This window comes from Talpa occidentalis, unplaced genomic scaffold (assembly GCF_014898055.3).
Source record: "Talpa occidentalis isolate TD23 unplaced genomic scaffold, MPIMG_talOcc4v2.1 talOcc4.10, whole genome shotgun sequence".
NCBI classification, from domain to species: Eukaryota; Metazoa; Chordata; class Mammalia; order Eulipotyphla; family Talpidae; genus Talpa; species Talpa occidentalis.
In genome coordinates, this window is record NW_023600993.1 from 79,103,774 (window position 1) to 79,116,578 (window position 12,805).

The following is a 12,805-nucleotide window of genomic DNA, read 5'->3' on the forward strand; positions in this document are numbered from 1 at the left end:
CTCTCCTGTCTCACCCACTGCTCCCCTCAACAGTGTATTTCAGTCGATCTGCCTGTTTTGTTCTCCACTCTATCTCTTGTGAATCCTCTCACACACCCCCACAACTCTGGCCTGTACCCCAGTTCTTGTATGTATAAATAAATAAATCTTTAGAAAAAAATAAAATCGAACAACTGTCACCTCTATCACTACTCTAACATAAGCAGTGGCCAGCCTTCATGTTACCCAAATAACCTCTAACTTCTTTTCGTGCTTTTAGTCTTTACCTCCTGTAGTGTTTCTCCAACACCAAGGAACAGTTTAAAACTGTAAATTATGGCATGTTTTGCTCAGTGCTTTCCAGTGGCTTCCCCATCAAACTTAACAATAAAATCCAGAACCTTTACCATGGCCGGTAAGGCCATTCATGTTCTGGTCACTCACTGGCTGCTTACCCAGTCCTGTGTCTATACCATCCTTTCCTCACTCACTAAGTTACTGCCTCTTAGGCCTTCAGTGCTCTTCCATAGTATCCATATATGAATACTCATATATTCATGACCACAGGATGTTTGCACATGCTGTCTCGACAGACTGGAATACTCTTTTTTTTTTAAAGATTTATTTATTTGTTTGTTTAGTTATTTATTTATTTTATTTTTATATTCCCCATACAATTGCAACCTCCTTATTTTGACCCCAATCCATCCTTTCCCCACCACCTCCCCACCCATAGTGTGTCTCTGGTTCATAGTTGTTTGTTGATTTTGAATTTTTCTTTCTTATAGTTATTCTTTTTCCTGGTCCCTTATTTAGGTTTTCTAGATTCCTGCTATGAGTGAGACCATCCAGTATTTTTCTTTTTCTTTCTGACTTATTTCACTGAGCATGATCCCTTCCAGCTCCATCCATGTTGCTGCAAATTGCATGTGTTTATTTTTTTTGAATGCTGAGTAATAAACTGGAATACTCTTGACCCCAATGTCTATAAAATTCCTTTACTTTACTCCAGATTCTCCTTAAATGCCACCTTTTGGAAGTCTCTTCATTGATCTTTCTAATGAAGTCCTGTAACTCTCATTCCTGACAAATATTTTTCTTTCTTTCTAACATACGTTACTACTGAATAATGTATAGTTGTTGTATTAAATAAAAAAAAAACAACCTAAATAGCTAACCTAAAGTACTAGAAGTTTTAGATATAACATGAAGCTATTCCTAAAATAGGTTTTGGAATAAAGAGATAACTAATAGCACAGGAAAATCCTGGGACTAAAAAAGTAATGTCTGTCACTTTGGTCATCTAAAATGTGTAGTTCGTTGTTTTGGCTAGATACCATTTTTACCTGGAAAATATTCAGTGAACATATCTGTACCAGGATTTGTTCAAGTACCTATTTTCATTTCTTTTGGGGCTCAATCTAGGAGTCAGATTGCTAGGTTACCACGGTGGCAACAATGTTTTAAATACACAAACTCATATACCTTGGGTTATAAAGGAAACCAACTATGTTCACCTAGAGTTATCAAACATTAAATGAAGCAGATGTGTGCTTTGGTCATGTTTTTTGATTTTTGAATAAGATCTAATGACAGATCTAACAGTTGCCTTATATTCAAAGTAGCGGTGAATGCAAGTGATCTTTCCAGGTATCTGCATAATTATAATGGGGTTTGGAAAAGGTTGTGTTTTCCTTGATCCTTATATATTCCTCAAATCCCAGAGATTTGTTGCCTACTAAAAGCTAATGAAAATAAAGTTGTAATTTCTTTCCTATCCAAACTCAACCCATAATTTTATCTAAATGAACCCCAGGATTTTAAGGTAAACCCCCTAGTTATTAATTCCTGCTTTAGAGATGGAGTGATTATAAGAATGGACTCCATAGTAGCCTCTTTCTGAACTCTCTCCCTACCATTCTTCCACCCCGTCATCTCTTAGGAAATCTAAACTCAACAGGATCAACTGTAGATTCATTGACATATAGATTAAAGGATATTTATATTCTGGAGAAATTATCACAAGGTTTTGAACCATTTTCTGTATTTGATGAAACTTAATTTCTGTGTAAGTCAAACACTTAGGAATTTTAATGAAATAACTTTTCTGGACCTACTGTAGTGTTTCAGAGTATCTAAAGTTCTTACACATACATCATCTCATTTCTCAATTTTCATCACCTCTGAAAATTGTGTGAGTATGTGCTATCTTGAGTACATTCTGTCATTTCCTTGGACTCAAGATGAGTAATCCCAAATACAGAGTGATTGAATAAATCAAGTTCCAAAGCAAGTCCACTCCAGGAATAAAACCTGGGGCATCTAACGGATAAAAACCTTAAGTGCCTTTTGTCTTCTTCCAGAAAAACAGTGCATGCAAAGGTAATTGTCCACTTGATTTTTCAACATGAAGAATAATAGTTTCTCTTAAAAGTCAACACATTTTAAACTGTTCTTCCAGATGAAAAGTGCATTATCCTGACAGTATTACCTAGAGTTCACAATCCTGAAGGGCTCAATCTTTCCGTTGTTTCAGGGGAAATAGCTCAAATAGGCCAGACATACAAACAGACATTCCTGTAGGAAAAGGTGAGATTGTTTTTTAAAATCAAATTTCATTATTACCTGGAAGGAAAAAAAAATAGGGCTCAATCAATATTTGAGGAAATCCAAAGGCAACAAATAGTTGTGTAGATTCCCGAGAAGTTTCCCTAAGAGTATTCAGTCCCATTGGCAAGCACATACATAATTACTGCAAGATGTAGTTCAGTGTCACAGTTGCCTTGCTTAGAATAAAAGAAAACCCACTTTTGAGCAGATTAGCTTTTCTACTCCAAAGTTATTCATTCATTTTAATGCATCTGTCATGATTTTTTTTCATATGGATACAAAGCACACCTATTCCAACAGTGAAGAAAGGGGAAGGGATGCTGAGCTCTGGCTATAAATATTTTATTATTTAGAGAAATAAAGATCACAAAAGGGCAGATGAGTAGCAGGAGACAAATGTGATGATGTTTTCAACTCCTCAGAGGTTTATATCAAACAGTCTCTGCCACTTGTTTTCTGCTTGGCTTTCACACTGTCAAACCTGGCCATGATACCATTTTGTGCATCCAGAGTTTATAAGATGAGGACCACAGCATCTAGCTGAGATCAAGGACATCCACATCATGATGTATAGGCAAAGAAAACATCTTGATAAAATGGTACAGTGGTAAAGATACAGTTTCAAAAAGCATCTATATTAGTTTCTTTCTGAAAGGTTCTATCCTTCTAAAAAACAGTTTAAAAAAAATTAGGTTCCTCGATACAGTCCCACCCCCATCTTACCTCAGAATTGTTGGAAAACTGAGCTGATGGGATTTAGCATCTATCATGATTTCATAGCCCTTTGGCATTCATTTGGCTTGAATTCCATATTAATGAGGCCAGGGTCATAACTTATACTCTTTAGAGAGAGAGAAAAGTCCTTTTCTGACATAGCATAGATCATGTTTCAAACCTGTCATTCACTAAGTCACATCTCTGAGAACAAGGAGAAGTGGATGGAAGGGTAAACATTACAATATTGTGAGATTGCAGGGACCTGTTTTATCCTGAATCAAAATCATCCCAAAATGCATCTACATAAGTGCTCTCATGCCTGACATGGAGAAAGGGAAGTATGCAAGGACAAAAATAATTTGCACTGATATAACTGATGGTAGTCTTTGTTCTGTTTTACAAGAAATAGTATCTTGAATTTTTTTAAGTAATATGTGAGTGTCCCAATAATGAATTCATATTCGAGTCAGGTGCCACTTATAATGAAGTATTTGTTTTGTTTCACCTAATGATCAGGATGCCCAAGATTGAGGCTCCCATTTACCAGAGAATCTATGAAAATGAGCAAAATAGCATAGACTTATGTGTTGAAACTTAATTACGCTTCTCTGATCGTTGTATCTTTCTTTTTTATAATAAGTACACATACCTTATACTTAGTGGTATTTATTTTGTTGGTAAGTCAAAATATGAGTGAACTATAACTTTTTTAATTTTACAAGTGATTCATGGGTAACAGGCCACTGCCTTTTGGTTTTAAGAACCTAGTTCAGTTACTGAAAATGTTGTTCAGGCTGGTTTTGTTCCTAATGTAAACAAGAACAATTTTTGCTATTCACTGTGAGTTAGCTACTTTACAGAAGCTATTTTCCCTATATCTGAAGGACCACTATTATGAAAAATGGTATCCTACATTTTTAGAAGAGTAAATATTACCAGGAAATAATGAATTGCCTAAATCTTGCAAGCTTGTACAAAGTGGAGCCTCATCTGTTAATTCTAAAACCAACCCCTTCTTCTTGAAGTGCAAATTTTAAATTTATTTAGCATCAGTATCCCTTATTAACAGCAGGTTAATGACCTTTTCAGAGATATGTAAAGTTTTCCTAATGGCATGTTCAAAAATGAGGAATATTGAGAGAATTTCAGTAATGATCTAGAAATGTATTAAAGTTTATGGTCTTTTTTTTTAATAATTTGGCTATTTGCAAAATAAATAGAAAATTAAAAGTAATGCTAATTCTTACAAACCAAACATCAAGCAAATATCAGTTAATTATATATAAAGTGTTATATATAATTAACATTAATGAAATATAAAAACAACTAAGATGCATTTAAGTTTTTTTTTTTTCAAATTAAGATACTACTTTTGTAAAAAATACTGGGTTGTGCAGTAGACCCAGGCTATATCAGTCCTGAAATTACATTTCCTGACAACATGATTTATCTTCCGTTACTCTGAAATATAGAAAGATAATATCACAAGATTTGAAAAGGAAATTGTGTCTACTTATATTTTAGCTGGTTTTGAACTAAATTAAAAAGCATTAAGAACTGAGCCTCCAGAACCAACCTTCTAGGATCTTCATTACCCATGCAACATACTGCTTTGTAGTAAATCCTACTGATCTTAGCAATGATATTTTAAAACATAGGACATGCTTTTGAGATGATAGATTGCTTTCCATGAACTACAAATAAATCAAGGTTAAATTAACCATTTAAAATACTGAGAAGTAAACTTAACTGGAATATGTTTGCAACACCTTTAGAATTTAAATCTGCTTTCCTAAGGGAGCTTTAGACACCTTTCAGAGGTACTGCACTTAAAGTGGTATACTTACATTATTTATGTCACAAAGTACTGGCATTTTTACAGAAGATACAAATCTTCCAAGTTATACATTGTGTACTTATAGTTATCTGATGCATATAATGAAATAAAAGCAGGTATTTCTTATTATTAAGCAGAAAAATGGAGCCGTCTTCTGGGAACAATTTGGGTTGTTCCTTAATGGATAAGGTAGATTATCAACCTATAATTATTTTCAGGGAAATTTTCTTTGGTCTTGTCTGAAAATTGGACCAGCAATGATTAATATCAGGCAAGAGACAAGAACTGGAATTTGTCTTTTTAATAAGATACAAAATAACTGCTTTCAGTTCTTGGATCTTTTAGGAAGCCTATAAAGCCTGTATTTAGTCCCTTTCTAACCTGTCTGTAGCATTTATTATTTACTGATTTAAATGTCAGGGCTGTGCTGAACCATAAACAAGGTAAGGAACTTGTGAGATATACATGTAATTTTGGTTCAGCCAAATTGTATCAATAGTCAATCGTCATTATTCGTGGATTTTGTATTTGTAAATTGATCTCCATGTTTTATGCATTTCTGTGTTTTTGGTTGGTACTTTTACTGAAAATGCCCCTTATCCCTTACCCCCACCCCAATATAGTGCTGAAGTTCTGTCTAGTATACCGAAATGAAGAAAGCTGTGAAATGTCTTATGGAGAAAATACATACCTTATATAAACTTCATTCAAGCATGAGTTATATTATTGTTGGCTGTAAGTTGAATATTCATAAATCAGCAATATATATTAAATAAAGTGTCTTTAAATAGAAACATGCATAAAACCATAAAACAAGGTTACATTGGTTGCTTGATGAAAATATTGGAACCAGAAACCAGCTGAAACCTCATCCTGTATTTCCCCTAGGAGCAATGATTCAGCGTTTTGTAATCCAATATTTGTGGCAACTTTATACAGCATAGATACTGCATGTAGTGAGAGTCAACTGTATTGAACATGTTTGATCACTAGTTAGTGGGTTAGGTCCCAGAGATTTTGGGACCAAAGGCACAGTTCCCACCACCACAGGACTCACCATCTAATGGAGAGATGCTTGGAGGAAGTTCTGTGAGATGAGCACCAAGGGGCTAAAATAGTGTCCAGGCAATAATATATACAGATCAGTAGCTGTGTCACATACAGAGCTCAGCATAGCTGAAAGCATGATAGGAATGTTAAGGAAAGAAGATAATGTAGGAGAATGTGAAATAAATGAGGTCCATGTTTATTTGTATTTTTTTAAAGATTTATTTATTTATATAAGCCATGGGTACAGTCAGAAGCGCAGGAGGGTGAGAGAATTCACCAGAGCCAGAGGGGAGAGCAGAGCAGGCAGACTGACGAAGTACACTGCTGAGGGGAGCAGCGGGCTGCAGGAGAGGTCTGCGTGCCATGTGGGACCCTCTCCTGGTGGCCAGGGATCGAACCTGCGCTGCAGAGGCTGTGGGCAGCTTCGCAGCCCAGCGCTCAACAGCTGCACCACCGGGGAGGCCCCCATGTTTATTTTTAAGCAGTGCATGATGTTGGTGGGTTTCTGACTCATGTTGGTTACATGTTGTTGCAGAACTGCACTATGGTGAAATCCCACTCTTAACAAAATGAACACTGAGGAAAAATGAAAAACACTGAAGAGCTCCAACAAAAAGTTGTAAGACAGGAATAGCCACACTCCTCTTGGGTACAGTTCATCCAGAGCCATCATTGAAAGGTAAGAGAATTAGTTGTATCAAGGTTTGGCCCTTTTAAATTTTGTTTAAATGTGTGTATATACCATGGAATTTTATTCAGTCATTAAAAAGAATCCATTTGCAATGACATGGATGGACCTTGAGGTCATTATGCTAAGTGAAATAAGTCTCAGTGAGAAGCCAAACACTGTATAATCTCACTTATGTGTGGAACATAAACACTGAACTCTGATACAGAAAACATTAGTGATTGCCAGAGTGGAGAGTTGGCAAAATGGGTAAAGGAGATCAAAAAGTATACATTTCAGTTAAACAATGAATAAATCCTGGGGATATAATATAGAGCAGGGTGTATTATATTTTTGAAAGTTGCTAAAAGAGTAGATCTTAAAAGTTATCACAAAAATATTGTAACTATGTGGTGATGGATTTTAACTAGAATTACTTTGGCAGTCATTTTGCAATCTATACAAATATAGAATCATGTTGTATACCTGAAGCTAATATAGTGTTATATATAAGTTATATCGCAAAGGAAAAAATTAGGCAATAGAAAAAAAGCAGAAGATTCCCTTGATTTATTCAACAAGTATTCATTCAATAACTCCTAGACACTAGGGATACAATAGCAAACACAAGAGGCCAGGGAATATATAGTCCTGAAGGAGCTGACATTCTAGTAGGAGGAATCAACTAAGTAATAAATGCAAAGGAAACTGGCAGACATTAGTAATGTTTATGAACATGGTGAACAGGTTAGTGAGCTGAAGAGTGATTGAGGGGCTACTTTAGTTTGCTGTCACAGTAAACTGTTCAGAATTTTGCACTGAGAATCGAGTGATAGAAGAGAGTCAGCTGAGTAAAGCTCGAAGATAGGACTTTGCATCTGCTATACTTTAGAATCTGGATGGAAATGGTCAAGGCTTAGAAAGCAGAACTGTATTGTTTTGAGATGGGATCTGGAGAAGCAAAATGTAGGAGAAGAAATTGGGGAGCCTTTAGAGGCGGGAAAGTATTTTGATTTTCTCCAATAAAAAGAGAACCCTCTATTAGAGATATATTACCAAAGGAGTAAGTTTATGTTATATTTTGAAAAGCCTATTCATTATTATTGCTAAGTGGTAGGTGCTCAGTAATGGTGGAAAACAGGGTCTAGTCACCCAGGTAAGAGGACAGTGACTGGGCTTAGAGACATAGTGTTGGGAGTGGATTGAAATTATATTTTGGATCTGCCTCACCAAGATTAAGCTAATTGACTGCCTTTGCTCTTTATGAACCCCCAAACATAACACTAACTTCCATATGAATCGTGTGCTGTTCATTTGTGTCAATATGCAATAGTCAACTGGTAATTGATTTCACTGTTTCAGGAACAAGTTATGATGTGTATGTTTGTGGCTTCTAAAACTTCAAGGGCGTTGAAGGCAAATTGTGAAAAGAAAGCAAAGTCTTCCCTGAAATCTCAGGTTATCTTCTAACACAGGCTTGAGCCTTGGATGCTTGAATTGCTTCCTTCAAGGTTCCTGACTTCTGAGAATACAGCAGCTCAAGTCACAGAGAGGTAGCCTGGGTGAGAGGTACCCTTCTAGATAAGAAATCTATTAACTTTTTTAAGTACTACTTGCTTAGGTGAGTGAAACATGATGTTAAGACTAAAACGGTCATATTTGATTATTCTTTGATGGAACATTGAAGCAAAAACAAGAATAGTGCTTACATTCGTGTTTTAAAAAGGCAAGAATGTGTAGATTGAAGCAATATTTGCCAAGGAAACTAATCTTCTCCACAGCAAAGGGGCTAATGTCTTGGAGTGTGTGACCAATGTGAAAAGCACTGAGGAAGGTGAGAGATAAGGAATTATGAGGTGACCATGGAGGATAGGTCCAGGATTTCAAGAACCACTGTTGGAGCATAAACCAACCTCAAGATCTGTGTTCAGAAGAATTTTCATAATAACTTGGCCTCACATTTTAGGAACCCAGCAAAGTAAAGGGCCCTTTTTTCCAAAACTCAAAATTTTCTAAAATTGCTCTAAATTTGGGTGCTATAGAAGCCTTTTCTTCTTCCACCTCATGCCCCTATCAAAGACTCTAGTCATCAGAAAGCAGCTTTAGTGTAGCAATTATATAATGGTGTGTGATTAAAAAAAAAACTGACTTGAGAACTCCACAAGGTGTACATATAGGTGAGACTGTAATAAAAGCAAAGGCTGTGGTAGAAAAGGAGAGAGGAAGCCTGGTGAATATCAGGGGGGACTGACACTTCCAGGTACAACTCCCAGGTCCTTTCCCTCCCATACAGAATGCCCTTTATCTTCTGATCATGAGCCACCAGGATATTTTTACAATTCCTTTGTCTCAGAGGAGCCAAGAATTGAGCTTCTTGAGGGGTATTTTATATCACACAGTTCAGGTGCTAAAATCAGTCCCTTTAAACAGATATGCAGGTGAAAACCATCAATCCATATTGTTCCAGTAAACAGCATAGACACTCTGGTACAGAATGCCATGGGGGAGTTTCAGACTTTTAAGAGCAGATTATAAATCTCTAGCACATTTCACTTCTGTCTTGGTCAGAAATCAATACCATGGTCCAGGTGCCCTTCAGAATAAGCAGAGAACTATCCAAGATCAACTGCAAGTTAACCCTCTCCTCATATACTCAGAGAATTGAGCCAGATGAAAACATCTAAGAGAACCTAAAGATAGTACAGCACATCCTGTGATTTCCCATCCGCTAAGCTAGATACAACTCTTTGATTAGCTAGAGACATCATTAAAGGTTAGGTTTTCGAATTGGAAATCAAAGTTCCTGAAAGGAAGTAATTGGATTCTGAAGCAGTAAGAATAAAATGAAACAGAAAGTAATGGTGTCTCAGTTAGGTTTTCCTAGAATCAGATGCTTAGATGAAAAATATTGGGGAGGTAATGTCAGTTCGTCTTCATAGAACTGTGGGTGTGTGAAATGGGGAAGTAAGGTAAAGCAGAAGAGGAGCTTGTCACTGCTATGACCACAGGCACATGATCCCACTAAGTAATTCTGGGAGACAGTATAGAACATACCCTTGGATTTATCCTAAACAAGGGCATCGGGGTATGTAGACACTTTATCTCAACAGCTTTGGTTGAGAGCTGCTTCCCTTGGTAGAAGTTGGGGATGTTAACTCCTTGACATTGGTGCCTGCTGTAGATGTGAACCAAGGGGACTCCAAAAGCCAGAGAAAACCCTCAAGTGAGCAGTCCCAGATATTTGCCATTGGAAGCCCCCACTAGATCAGCATGCCTAGAAATGATCTCTGTCAATGGAATTTGGATGAAATATTTAAGTTTTTACTCTAAGAAGTGACAGCAGCAATGATGGTCATGTTCATATTAGCAGAACTATCTTAGTAATCCTAAGTCATGTACCAAATGTTTTACATTCATTTATCATTTAATTCTCATTTGTTGAACATTCACTCTGCCAAGTTGGGGTGTAGAACACTAGTCATCAATTTATGAGTTTATAGATAAGATTCAGCAAGATTAACCAAACTCTCTGAACTAATACCTAGAACATTCGGATTTAAATTCTGATTTACCTCCCAAACCTTCCTGGAGGCATCATTGTAATCCTAATGAGCTAACCATTGATATTTTTCTGACAGCCTATTTGTTGAGAAGTTGACAGGCACTCTAGATTTGGGGATATGAAATTTAAAAAATTGTTCCCATTTTCAAAGAGCTTGCACATTTGTGGAAGACAAAAATAACGAAGCATGTAGGGGTATGAGGGCTTTGAATGTATGCTGCAGATGTAAATGGGGTCAGGAAACAAAAGAGTGGTTGCTGTATAGAAAATAACCCCGTAACTTAATGGTTAAAATAAAATGCATTATTGCTCATGGGTCTATGATTGAGTTGAGTTCTTGGCTGGGCCAGGTTCAGGTGATCTTAGCTGGGTTCATTTGTCCATCTGCAATCAGCTGACAGGTTGGATGGTGGCTGGGGATTCTAAGAGGGCTTTGTTCACATACTTGGTAACTGATTAGATGTAGACTGGGCTATTCACTTCTCTAACAGGCCAGCCTGGACTTACTCACATAGTGCCTGAGTGAGCAAAATTGTGTGAGTCTTCTTACGGCCTAGGTTCACAAAAGTCCCTTCTTCCATATTTTATAGGACAAGGCAAATCACAATCCAGCTTAAGGGATGTGGAAATAGACTCCACCTCTTGGTGGTAGGTTCTTTAAAGTCACAATAAAAAGGTCATTCACATAGAAAGTGAAAGATGTATATGCTATCTAACAAGAAGAAAAGCTCAAAGGGGGAGTAGGGGCCCCCCAGCCAAATAAAGAGGGAACCATATTTAAGAACAGGAGGGTGGTCTGTATTGAAATAAGCATGTTGCTTCTTTCATGATACTACCAGGTGACTTGGAATGAGGCTTGAGTGGCAAGGCAAAGAGAAGAGCAAACTCGCGAGAAAGTAAGATTAAATGTGTAAATGTGTAAATGTACTGCATTCAGGAAAGTGAAAGCTAACTTGCAGACACAATGATATGTGTATGGAAAAGTGTAAGCAAATGGGAAGGTGAATAGGGTCAGATGAATAAATAGTTGGATGAACAGATTGCAGTAGCAACACAGTCAACAAAATTATAAGATTTTCCTCTAATGAAAGGTTTAGAGGATTTGTATTTATTTCAAAAAGAGGAAGGGAGAGAAGGAAAGAAATACTTTGATGGCTGTTTGGAGAAAAGCATGACTTGAGAGTGGACCTAAGGGCAAGAACTTTTTGGCATGACTGTATTTGTGGCTTCAGGGAGATAACGCGATGAGGCAGGTTATGTGATAGAAACATTCTGGGATGAACCTTCCATAAACATATTAAGCATCGTTTACTTTTTTTGGATTATAGCCCCAAGTTCTGTCAAGTCCAAGTTTTTGAGGCAGGCTTCTGCAAGACAGTTGGGTCCTGTGGACATTAGGGATGTATTTATAGAGATCTGTGCCTGTGTGTCCCTTGAGGGGTGTGTGTGTGTGTGCGTGCACATGTGCGCATGCACGTGTGAAATTGTAATTTTCAGCTCATGGATTTCTTCATTCTGAGACTGAATTGTGTAAATGAAAGAGCAGCTCTGTTCTACTTTTATTGTTCTCCTGGGGCTGTGTTTTAAGTGTGGGGCTCCCCCAAGTCCCAAGGTGCAGTGAATTCTAGCATGAAGCATTACAGCCTTAAGCACCTTAACACCCTCTAGCTTCACCAGCTCCTTGGAGTTAAAATAGGAACTTGATTGTGGAAGTAAATGCTGGTAATACCCACGAATGGAAAACCTAACACAAAAATACCAACCCTTTATGGTTTGGGGAATATATTATATTCATCTTCTCTCCCAATATGATTTTTGTTTGCTATTTCAAAAATTTGAGGCAAAGATGAAATTTTTAAAAAGAGAGTAAGAACATAGAAAATAGCATAGCCAAAGGGGGTGAAAATCATGAAATTGATAGCAGAGATACAGAATCCAATGAACACTCTGTGGGCAACTAATAGTTGTTTGTTTTTTTTCCTTTGGGGAGCAGAGTGCCTCCCCATCCCATATCCCCAACTCCCCTCCAGTGGTAACCACTATCCTAAATGTGTCTACCCTCTACCATTCCCTTGCTTTTAAAAAAAAACAATTGGCCAACCATTGTATCCCTATGCAGTGTGTTACTAATTTTTGCTTCCTTTTGCACTTTGTGGAATGCTCTCACAATCATAGAGTCTACAGATTTACTCATTACATTGAACATTTGTTTCTAAGATCCACCCATGTTGCATATAGCTGTAAAGTTCAGTTCATTTCCTCACTAAATATTGCATTGTGTAAATATATCACAATTTATTCTTGTGGATTGACATTTGTGTTGTCTTTTTTGCATTTTCTGCTATCATGAACAGAATCATGTTTCTATACAAAGGAGCCGGTT

At 37.0% G+C, this 12,805-nt stretch overlaps 1 protein-coding gene across 2 annotated transcripts in view; it reads left to right on the forward strand.

The window, feature by feature from the left end:
• PAK5 (p21 (RAC1) activated kinase 5) overlaps window positions 1-12,805 on the forward strand; it is a 375,558-nt gene that overhangs the window by 221,869 nt on the left and 140,884 nt on the right. For both annotated transcript variants that reach the window (XM_054696397.1, XM_037494775.2), the window contains one exon: window positions 6,729-6,872. The gene's annotated coding sequence lies outside the window, so the exon portion shown is untranslated. The remainder of the gene's footprint in view (window positions 1-6,728; window positions 6,873-12,805) is intronic.